This window comes from Heterocephalus glaber, unplaced genomic scaffold (assembly GCF_053883595.1).
Source record: "Heterocephalus glaber isolate CG9 unplaced genomic scaffold, H.glaber_assembly_v1.0 deba00000347, whole genome shotgun sequence".
Taxonomy (NCBI): domain Eukaryota; kingdom Metazoa; phylum Chordata; class Mammalia; order Rodentia; family Bathyergidae; genus Heterocephalus; species Heterocephalus glaber.
In genome coordinates this window covers 15570237-15581455 of record NW_028258143.1, presented here as the reverse complement: position 1 = coordinate 15581455, position 11219 = coordinate 15570237, and the positions used below count along the sequence as shown (strand labels likewise).

Sequence of the window (11219 nt, the reverse complement as noted above, 5' to 3'; positions counted from 1 at the left end):
CAAACCTTCATTGCTTGATCAGCCACTTTGCTGCACTCCCTCCTGGCCTTTCTGAAATAATCATATTCCTGCTTTTTTCCCAAGGCTTTCATGCCTAGGATGGGCTGAAGCTGACTTGTTCCCTGAAGAACTTCCAGTCATCATAGATTTTGATTTAAAATATTTTATATTAAAAATTAAAAATCACTTTACTATAGCCTATTTAATAAATATCAATCATGCTTAAGTCTTTGGGCTAAATGCTCTAAATCAAAGATTCCTAAATTCTTAAGTACTTTGCTAAGGAGAAACATGTGATGCACAAACCTGAGATCTTATTAGAAATATAGAATCTCTTTTGAGCAAGCAAGAAGGCAAACATAGAAAAGTGCAGGTTTTATGACTCTATTTGTGTGGAATTCTAGAACAGGCAAGATTAATCTAGAATGACAGAAAGCAGGTTAGTGATTTCCTGGGGCTGGGAGGTCAGAAATGGCCATGAAGGGACATGAGGAAATTTTGTAAAATAATGAAATGCTCTATGATTTGATTGTGGTGTGCTGAGACAGGTGTACACATTTGTCAAAATGCATCAAACTGCTCACCTCAAAATGGCGCAGTGTCTTAAATGTAAAGTTATCTGAAAAAGAAAATAGAGACAAATGCAGAAGCATGAGACCTACAGAATGAGAATATGCCTTTTAACTAGTCCCCAGAGCAGTAGCTTCAGCACTTCATGGACACTTGTTAGGAATACAAAATCTCAGGTTTTACTCCACATCTCCTGGATCAAAAACCCTAGGGGGCTATGTCCAGCAATTTGCTTTCCCTAACCCTCTGGAGGATTCTGACACACACTGATATTTTTTAATTGATATATGCTGATTTTCTATAAGTACTCAAAAGAGTCATAGTTTTTGTCTCATTGGAGAACTTTATTCATTATATTTTGATAGACTGAATTCTATCCAAAGGAACAGAGGTGATGATCACTGATTTTGATCCCATGTACAAAAGGGTATATCACATCTAACTAGAGTGTACACTGTATTAGCTTTTTATCACTCCAACAAAAATACCTAAAATAAGCAACTTAGAGAAGGAAAGATTTATTTTGGCTCATGACTTCAAAGGTTTCATTTCATGGCAGGCTGGCTTCACTGATTTAGACCTCTGTCAAGGCAGAAACGTCATGGTGGAGGGGATTGTAGAGAAAAACTAATTACCTTATGAAAAGCTGGAAGCAGAGAACAGGAGAAGCGCCAGAGAGGAAGGAGCCCAGGATCAGATATAGTTCCCAGGTCATGCCCCACATCCACTTAATCCAAATAGGCCCCACCTCCTAATAGCATATTTGACTATGACTTCATCAATAGATAAATCTGTGCATTCTTTAAGAATAGTGTTCATGGGGAGGAGAATTCCACGTAGGCATCCTGTGGCTTCCAGCATAGAGGAGGCTTCAGGGTGGGCATGCTGGAGCTCCCAGCATAGAGGAGGCCTCTGGGTTGGCTTGCCATGGCTTCGAGCCCAGAGGAGACTTCCAGGTCAGTGAGCCATGGCTCCCAGCCAGGAGGAGGATTCTGGGTAGGCATGCCGCAGCTCCCAGCATAGAGGAGGTGAGCTGCACGGGTACGAAGAAACCCCCCGCCCATCAAAATGAGAAGACAGGTAAACAAGCCTCAGAAGCAGACTTCCAGATCACCTACAGCAGCCCCAAAGGGAAATGAGATGGAACACTCTGATACTCAACCACCTGGACTCCCTGAACTAGCAATGAAAGAGGATCTGGAAAAAATGAAATCAGAAATAATTTCTCAGATAACAGCAGAGATTGTGCCAATAGTGCAAGGCATGATTAATAAATCTAGAGAGGATACAGATAAAAAAAATAGAGGAGCTGAGGAACATGATGGAATGCCAACATAGGAAACAAATTGAATCCATAAAAGAGATGCAAACAGATTTCCAAGAGATTAAAATCTCCATTGAAAGTCTATGCAGCAGAATGAGTCAATGTGAAGACAGAATTTCAGATATAGAAGAGGAAATTGCAATTAGTGATGAGGAAAAGAAAAAATTCTTTAAAATAGTAAGGGCCCATGAGAAATCAATCCAGCAGCTGCTAGATGATGCAAAGAAAAATAACATAAGACTGATTGGAGTCAATGAAGAAACAGGAGACAGTGCAGATGACATTAAAAAAAACTGTTTACAGAAGTGATGGCAGAAAACTTCCGAAGCAGAGGAAAAGAATTTGACATACAGATAAGCGAGGTATATAGGACACCAACTAGCCTTGATCAAAAAAATCTACACATAGGCATATAATAGTTAGGATTCAAGAAATCCGACTGAAGAACAAAATTCTACAAGTAGTTAGAAAAAAGAAACAAATCACATACAAAGGAAATCCCATCAGAATCCCAGCAGACTTCTCAGTACAAACCCTCAAGACAAGAAGAGCTTGGAGTGATGTGTTTCAACTCCTAAAGGAAAACAACCTCCAACCCAGAAGATGGGCACCCAGAAAAAAACCAGGAGTAGCTACCCTCTTTGCAGAACAAGGGGATTTCAACCAACACTGTTTAAGAGAACAATCCAAGAGGAAGAGATGACAATCATAAATATTTATGCACCAAACACAAATGCACCCAACTATATAAAACAAATACTAATGGACAAAAAAACCATATAAGCACTAATACAATAGTAGTGGGGGACCTTAATATCCCATTGTCACAAATAGATAGATCAACTCAACAAAAAACAAGCAATGAAATACTAGAACTCAATGAAACTCTTGAATATATGAACTTAACAGATGTTTACAGAGTGTTTCACCCACAAAATCAGAATACACATTCTTTTCAGCTGCACAAGGGTCATTCTCCAAAACAGACCACATACTCGCTCATAGAACATATTTAGGCAAGTGCAAAGGAATTAGAGTTATCCCCTGTATATTATCAGACCATAGTGCAATGAAATTGGAGATCAACAGCAAAAGAAACTGCAAAACCTTCATAAACACATGGAAATTGAATAATACACTTCTGAATAACCAGTGAGTCACAGAGGAAATTAAAAAAGAAATCAGATAGTTCCTTCAAATAAAGAACAATGACTAATACAACAGAATTTGTAGGACACAATGAAAGCAGTCTTATGAGGGAAATTCATAGCAGTGAATGCTCATATTAGGAAAACAGAGTGAGCCCAATTAAATAAACTGATGCTGAACCTCAAGCTTCTAGAAAGAGGAAAGCAGGTTAAACCCAAAACTCATACAAGGGAGGAAATTATAAAGATCAGGGCAGAAACCAATGCTATGAAGACTAAGAAAATAATACAAAAATATCAATGAATTCAAGAGTTGGTTCTTTGAAAGAATCAACAAAATTGACAAACCCTTAGCCAACCTTATCAGAAAAAGGAAAGAAAAGGCCCAAATCCATGCAATTAGGAATGAAAAGGGTGAAATTACAACAGACGCAGCAGAAATCCAGAGAATCATCAATATTTACTTCCAGAACCTATACACCAATAAGATGGAAAACACAGAAGAAATGGACAGATTCTTAGATACATATGAATTGCCAAAGTTGAACGAAGAAATTCTAAACAACCCAATATCAACCAATGAAATTGAAAATGTAATTAAAATTTTACCAACCAAGAAAACCCTGGGTCCTGATGGCTTCACTATTGAATTCTATAAGACACTTACAGAGGAACTACTGCCACTACTGTTTAAACTCTTCAACAAAATTGAAAGGGAAACAATACTCCTGAAATCATTCCTGGAAGCAAGCATCACCTTTATCCCCAAATCAGAGAAAGACCCAACTGAAAAAGAGAACTATAGGCCAATCTCACCAATGAACAGAGATGCAAAAATCCTTAATAAGATATTGGCAAATAGAATGTAGAAGACCATCAAGATGATCATACAACCTGATCAAGTGGGATTCATCCCAGGAATGTAGGGATGGTTTAACATATGCTAATCCATCAATGTAATACACTATATTAATAGAGCCAAGTACAAAAACCATATGATTATCTCCATAGATGCATAAAAGCATTTCCACAAAATCCAGCATGCATTTATGATAAAAACCCTGAAATAAATTGGAATAGATGATCTCTACCTCAAACTGATAGAAGGCATCTGTAAAAAACCAACAGCCAATATCATACTAAATGGTCAAAAACTGAAATCCTTCACACTAAAATCAGGAACAAGACAAGGATGTCCACTATCACCACTCCTGTTCAATATAGTTTTGGAAACATTGACCACTAGAATTAGACAAGAGAAAGAAACAAAAGGAATAAAGATAGGTAATGAAGAAGTCAAATTGCCATTATTTGCAGATGACATGATACTCTATATAGAAGACCCCAAGAACTCCACCAAAAGTCTTCTAGACTTAATAACCAAATTCAGTAGAGTAGCCAGATACAAGGTTAACACACAAAAATCAATAGCTTTCCTCTACAGAATGACAGGCTCACTGAGAGAGAAATAGGGCAAATAATTCCTTTCACAATAGCATCCAAAAAACTGAAATACCTAGGAATCAACCTAATGAAAGAAATCAAAGACCTCTTCTCCAAAAACTAAAGCACTTTGCAAAAAGATATTGAAGGGGATATCAGAAAATGGAAAGACATCCCTTGCTCCTAGTTAGGAAGAATCAACATAGTGAAAATGGCTATACTTCCAAAATTGCTATATAGATTCAATGCAATCCCAATTGAAATCCCAGCAGCATACTTCATGGACCTTGAGAAAACAATCCAAAAATTCATTTGGAATAAGAAGAGACCCATAATAGCAAAAGCAATTCTAGGTAACAGAGACATGGCAGGGGGTATTGCAACCCCCAACTTGAAACTATATTACAAAGCTACTGTGAGAAAAACAGCATGGTACTGGCAAAGAAACAGACCTGAGGACCAGTGGAACAGATTACAAGATGCAAAAACAACTCCAGACACACTCAGCCACCGCATCTTCAACAAAGGAGGCAAACACCTTTGCTGGAGGAAAGATAGTCTCTTTATTAAATGGTGCTGGAGAAATTGGATTTCAACTTTCCAAAGACTAAAACTAGACCTATATCTGTCAGCATGCACTAAACTAAAATCAAAATGGATTAAAGATCTAAATATAAAAACAGAAATTCTGAACCAGCTGGATCAGAGGTTAGGTAGAACTCTTGAAGACATTGGGGTAGGAAAAGATTTTATGAACAAAACCTCAATTGCCCATGAACTAGCAAAAACAATCAACAAGTGGGATCTCCTTTTACTAAAAATTTTCTGCACAGCAAGAGAAACCACCAGCAGTGAGAAGACAAAACCCACCTTGTGGGAAAAAATTTTCACCAGCAGTCCTTCAGACAAAGGTCTACTATCTCAAATCTATAGAGAACTTAAAAAAAATCAAACCTCCCAAATTTAAAGACCCAATCCAAAAATGGACATCTGAAATGAACAGATATTTCTCACACAAAGAAGTAGACATGGCAAATAAACATATGAAAAAATGTTCAACATCACTGGTCATTCGAGAGATGCAAATGAAAACAACACTGAGACTCCACCTCACTCCAGAAGGAATGGCTGCTATCATGAAATCAACCAATAGCAAATGCTGGCGGGGTTGTGGGGAAAGAGAAACCATGCTCTACTGCTGGTGGGAGTGAAGACTGGTGCAACCACTGTGGAAATCAGTATGGAGATACCTCAAAGAACTAGGACTGGAAATCCCATTTGACCAAGCTATTCCACTGCTGGGGATCTTCCCCAAAGAATTAAAAGAATCAAACCACAGTGATATATGTGCACCCATGTTCATAGCAGCACAATTTGTAATAGCCAAAACTTGGAAACAGCCCAAATGCCCATCAACTGAAGACTGGATAAAGAAAATGTAGTTTGTTTATAAAATGAAGTACCACTCAGCCATCAAAAATGAGAAATTAGAGACATTTATGGCTAACTGGACACACATTGAGGTGATACTCTTAAGTGAAGTAAATAGGACACACATGTGTAAGTACTGAACAGTTTCTCTAGTGTGAGAAACTGAAAGTGTAAATAAGGACTAAATGGTATAATATATAATGTGAAACAGGAAGGGGCAAAGGGGAGGTGGAAGTGGGAGGGGTAGTAGAAAGTAAAGAAGGGAATGGAATTAATATGAGAAAATGAAAAAAAGGGAACAAAGTCTTTGTAAATTGGGAGGGATGGAGCGGTTGAAGGGAGGGCAGGGGAAGGGGGGAAAATAAGAACCAAGAGATTATGTAAAGGTGCATATCTCCAATGATGAATGTCATTATATTGTACACCTAAAATGTACCAATAAAAGGATATACAAAAAAAAAAGAATAGTGTCCATGCCTACAATTTCTCTTCTGTTCCTACTGTTCCCTTCTTGTATGCTGAGCTATGGAGAGTAGGTTCTGTCCTTTACCCAGAAGGACTTTCATAAAGGTACAATAACATTGCCTTGCCCACTATTAACATATATTAAGCACCTACTCTGGGCCAAAAACTGTGCAACTTGGTTAATCACAGCCAGGATTACTGAGTACATATCCTGAAAAAAGCTCTATGCTAACTTTCTGTGTCACTGACTCTTCATATTTGTTCAGTATATAACCAGTTATCCAAGACAGAATCTTGAGAGTCTTCTTATCCCTTTTGGATATCATCACCTACTTAAAGTTGGTCATCAAATCTAATCAATTCTGCTTTCTAAATATCTATGCTTTGCAACACTGCCTTATAAGCCTTTTCATCTCTTGTGAGGATATTTGGAGTGACCATCTAGAAACTGAAGCTCCCATTAGCCCTCCCTCCCACACAGTGATACTTCAAAATGCTTTTCTAATCATTTAATCCCATCATTTAATATACCTCCATTATTCTCAACCATCTGAAAAATAAAATTCAAACTGCTTAGCTTGACAGTCGAGGTCTTTCACATTTCATAAACTCAGTGAAAACAGGAGGTTATGACTATCTTATTTACTGAAGCAGTTCTTGATCCATAGTAGGTGTTCAATTAATATCTGATAGTGTTATTACTCTCAGACTTGCCTCTGCCTTCTTTACAACTTTGCCTTGTCTCCCCTTGAATCTTTTAGTCTATGATTCAACTTCCCAGAATTCACAGTTTCTGGATAAGCCATAACTCAGAGCTTGTCCACATTCATCCCCTGTGCCTAGAATGTTCATCTTTTCAGGAGAAGCGTTAAACTGAGTTTACTGAGAATTAATCTGACTACTTATTACCTGGCTTCTCAACAGGGCTGGCTTTGGTCTAATACACTCAGGGGAAGTGGACAGCTTCCTTCACCAGCTGCCACAAAAATGGCTCCAAATGATTAACTCTGTAGTTCACTCTTGAATTTGAGGTTTGGTTGTCCCTTATATGCCACCTCAGAATCCTGTGTCGCACTGGGTCACAGAAAGCATGAAAGTCTCCTTTCTTGAAGGTGGGAAGACCAAGATTCCCTTCCACATTTGTGGGTGGGCTCTTCGGTGCTGTGTGATAGTGTAAGAAGGTGAAAGAAATTTTGCAAATGTGAAGCTATTATCACCCACAAGAAAAAGAGAACAGAGTTTGAGATCAGAAAAGTAGCTCTACTTTCATCCAGGAAATCTCAGTAAAATGTAACATACTTTGTAATCAAATTCTTCATGTATAACCAAAATATATAATACTATAATTATAATAAGTACCAAAAGAAGCAAATATTCACTAATTCTTATCTGTTTGTGTGAATTTTAGAACAATATACTTCCTGGTTGAATTCCAAATAAATAAATGGAATTATAATTATGTGGTCATTGTTAACAGTAACTGAGCATAAACTATATATGATTAATTACTTAAAGTTTGGAAAATTTGAAGAAATACATGTGACACTCACACTCACTTAAACACAACAGTTAAGGAACCTTCCCAGGGTCACTCAGCTAACAAACGTCAGCAGCAGGATTTGACTTCAGTCTTTCTGTGTCCATTATCTATCAATACATCCTGTCATCTTCCACAGGCCACAGATGGGGAGAAGCTTCTTCAATTTGTTATCTTCACCTTAGTCACATTATCCCATAACAACTTAAAAGCTGCTTCCATTGTTCAAGCATTAGACATGATTTCATTACCGTGAATTTTTAATGCAATTACTCATAGAGCAATAGGGATATTAATGTAAATCATTCCCAGTCAGTGTAAGGGGACATGTTACTAATCATGACATATCACCAACACAGCACTTTCTGAAATGAATGGCTTTGGCTGAGAGTAATACAAAGTATTTCACTTATTCTTACATTTGAGGATGATATTGAATGTATCTGTTAAGTGACATAGATATTGACTGGTTAGAACAACCATCCTGGAACATTCTAGCTGGATCACCCAGCACTGAAAAGCTATATCAACACTGGAACTTCATGTACATTTCTTTGAAACACAACATGTATCAACATAGTGTTCTCTGATGAGATTGGAGCCCTTCTGAAGGTAAACATATCCAAACTTATTTTTATTTGCAATAAAGAGAAAAGTTTTCAGGTTACTAGTTTTCTTTTGAAATAAGAAAATGTGTACAATCATATGTATCTAAAGTGCAGATATAATGAACAGACACCAGTCATCACACCAAGCCCTCACAACTTTGTTCACACTGAGCAACAGATTCCTTAAAAATAATACATACAGGGGCCAGGGATTTAGCTCAGTGGTTCTGCCACCTTCCTTGCAAGCAGAAGGATCTGAGTTTTATCCCCAGTACCAAATAATAATAATAATAATAATAATAATAATAATAATAATAATAATACAGTGCAGTCATTTGTTTGTTTGTTTGTTTCAGTGAAGACATGAAATGTGACAGAAAACCCTGAGTAACAAATATTCTGATATTGTTATTTTCTCCACCTCTGTGCCTTCCACACACCTTGGGTGTCAGCCACATTGTTCTCAGAAGCATACCGGGCCTTGATGTTTAGCATTTGTTCATTCATTCATTCTTTTATTCAAACTTTTTCTGTGTCAGTGGTTTTTTTCCAACTCTACCTACCAAGAAATCTTATCTTTTCTTCAAGATACTTCTCAAGTGTGAGCTTTTCCAACAAGACCATTATGACTAGCTGTCAGAAATGCTATTTCTCTCCCTTATTTGAACATTTTTATCTTAAGTCACTCATTTCACATTGTCTTATATCATATTATTTGTGCAATGAATGAAAAAGTCTCCACAGACAGACTGTAAGCACTAAGAAAACTATGTCTTTTTGTCATGTAAAATGGTCTTACTCATTATATTTTAAAAGACTGAATGAATTCTACCTAAGTGAATAATGTAATTAGCCAGAGTTCTCCAGAGAAACAGAACCGATATAACATGTCATATATATATATATATATATATATATATGAATATGTATGTACATAATTTATTATGAGGAATTCACTCATACAATTATGGAGGCTGAAGAGTTCCACAGTCTGCTATCTGCAAGCTGGAGACCCAGGAAAGCTGGTGTATAATTCAATGTGAGTCCAAGATTTAAGAACTAAGTAGCTGATGTGCAGACCCCCATCTGAGAGCAGAAGATGAAATGTCCCACCTCGAGTGTGAGCCAGGCAAAGGGGATAGATTTCTCCATCCTTTGCTCTGTCTTCTGTCAAGGGCTTCAAGCTGCTCACCCTCACTACAAAGGGTAATCTGCTTTACTGAGTTCACCAATTTCCATGTTAATGTCATCTAGAAACACCCTCACAAGCACCAGAAACAGTGCTTCACTGGGCAGCCTCTGGCCAAATGGATGTGTAACCATCACAAGTAGAGGCTATTCTTATGCCATTTGCACAAGGGTATATTCTGTCTCCCCAGCTACACTCTTCAAGAATAGTCACCATGTTGTCTCTACTAGCTTCTACTTCTCTCCTGCCCTCTTCCTTTCTCTGTTTCTCACTTTCTCTCACAAATGCCTAGTTTAAGGTAATACAAAAAAAAAGTTGAAACAAGGGATTCAACTACTCTCAGACAATAAATCTGAGAAATCTGTTTCATGACTTTATCACAAAGGAAATATTGCCCCCAGAGACCATATGAATGGAGAAAAGATGAAAATGCACACAATTCCTATGGGAGGCCAATTCTTATAAGTATCAAATGTCACATTTCTATAAGGTTGATCATTACAAAAATTGCACTGGTGATTTTTTTTTGGAAACTATTTTGAAAATCCACAATTCGCCATGAATATAAAGAGTGATGAGTGATTTTCAATTTCTTAGGAATTTATTATGGGTAAAAACAAGAAAGTGGGAATCAGAAAATATGTAACTATAAAATCCTTGAATTCAGAACTGATAAAAATGTTATAGAAAAAGACCAATTCATAGTAAACTAAAGCCAACCAAAACTTAGGGCTAGAATTAAAAGCAACTCTTGTCATTCAGAAAGTTTCATTGACACCTGTAGCCTTTGAAACATTTACTCTTCAAAGTGCTATGAAAATAGTGCAAATTGGCTGATTTTATTGTTATAATATTCTTCAGGGAAAGCAGAATAATGTACTAATTCAAGTTATCTATCAAGTAAATTGAGGAAAAGAGCTCAGGGTTGAAGCTCAGGATCTGTGTTTAAATTCTGTTGTATCCATCCAATTATGAACCTGTGAGCAAACACTTAACTTCACTGAGTTTCAGCCTTCTCATATAAAACAGAAGATTAAAATTATCTTAACTTCTTCCAATTTGGTTTTATAATTAGATAAAATGGTGTCTGAGAAGTCACACTACAAATTACAAAATGTGAAAAGGTAAAATATTAGAAAAAAACTGGCCAATCCAATTAATAAGGATTGCAGACCTACTCTGTAAGTAAGAGAAAATGGTCCTTTTCCCTGAAAGAGCTTATTCTTCTTTCAAACGTATATAAAGTTCTTAAATGAAGTGTGGCGGTGCAGAGCTGTATCCCAGTACCCTGGGAGATTTAGGCAGGAGGCTTGCACATTTGACCCTAGCTAGGGCAACTTAAAGAGTTAGTGAGACCTCTCAAAATTTAAAAAAACAGTTTTAAAATTCCTAAAAAACTGGCAGATCCTTGGGAGCAGCTGTGTGGCCAGACCTGAGTGGCTGCAAGCAAATCCCAGCCAGGGCTCCACCCTGACCTCAGAGGCTTGGGCACATCTGCCCAAGC

General features: G+C 37.2%; 1 long non-coding RNA gene across 3 annotated transcripts in view; it reads right to left on the bottom strand.

Moving 5' to 3' along the window:
* LOC147829867 (uncharacterized) overlaps positions 1 to 11219 on the bottom strand; it is a 79442-nt gene that overhangs the window by 22535 nt on the left and 45688 nt on the right. For 2 of the 3 annotated variants that reach the window (XR_015446086.1, XR_015446088.1), the window contains exon 2: positions 585 to 619. The exons of the other annotated variant lie outside the window; for it this stretch is intronic. This is a non-coding gene — a long non-coding RNA (uncharacterized LOC147829867). The remainder of the gene's footprint in view (positions 1 to 584; positions 620 to 11219) is intronic. 3 annotated transcript variants of the gene reach the window in all.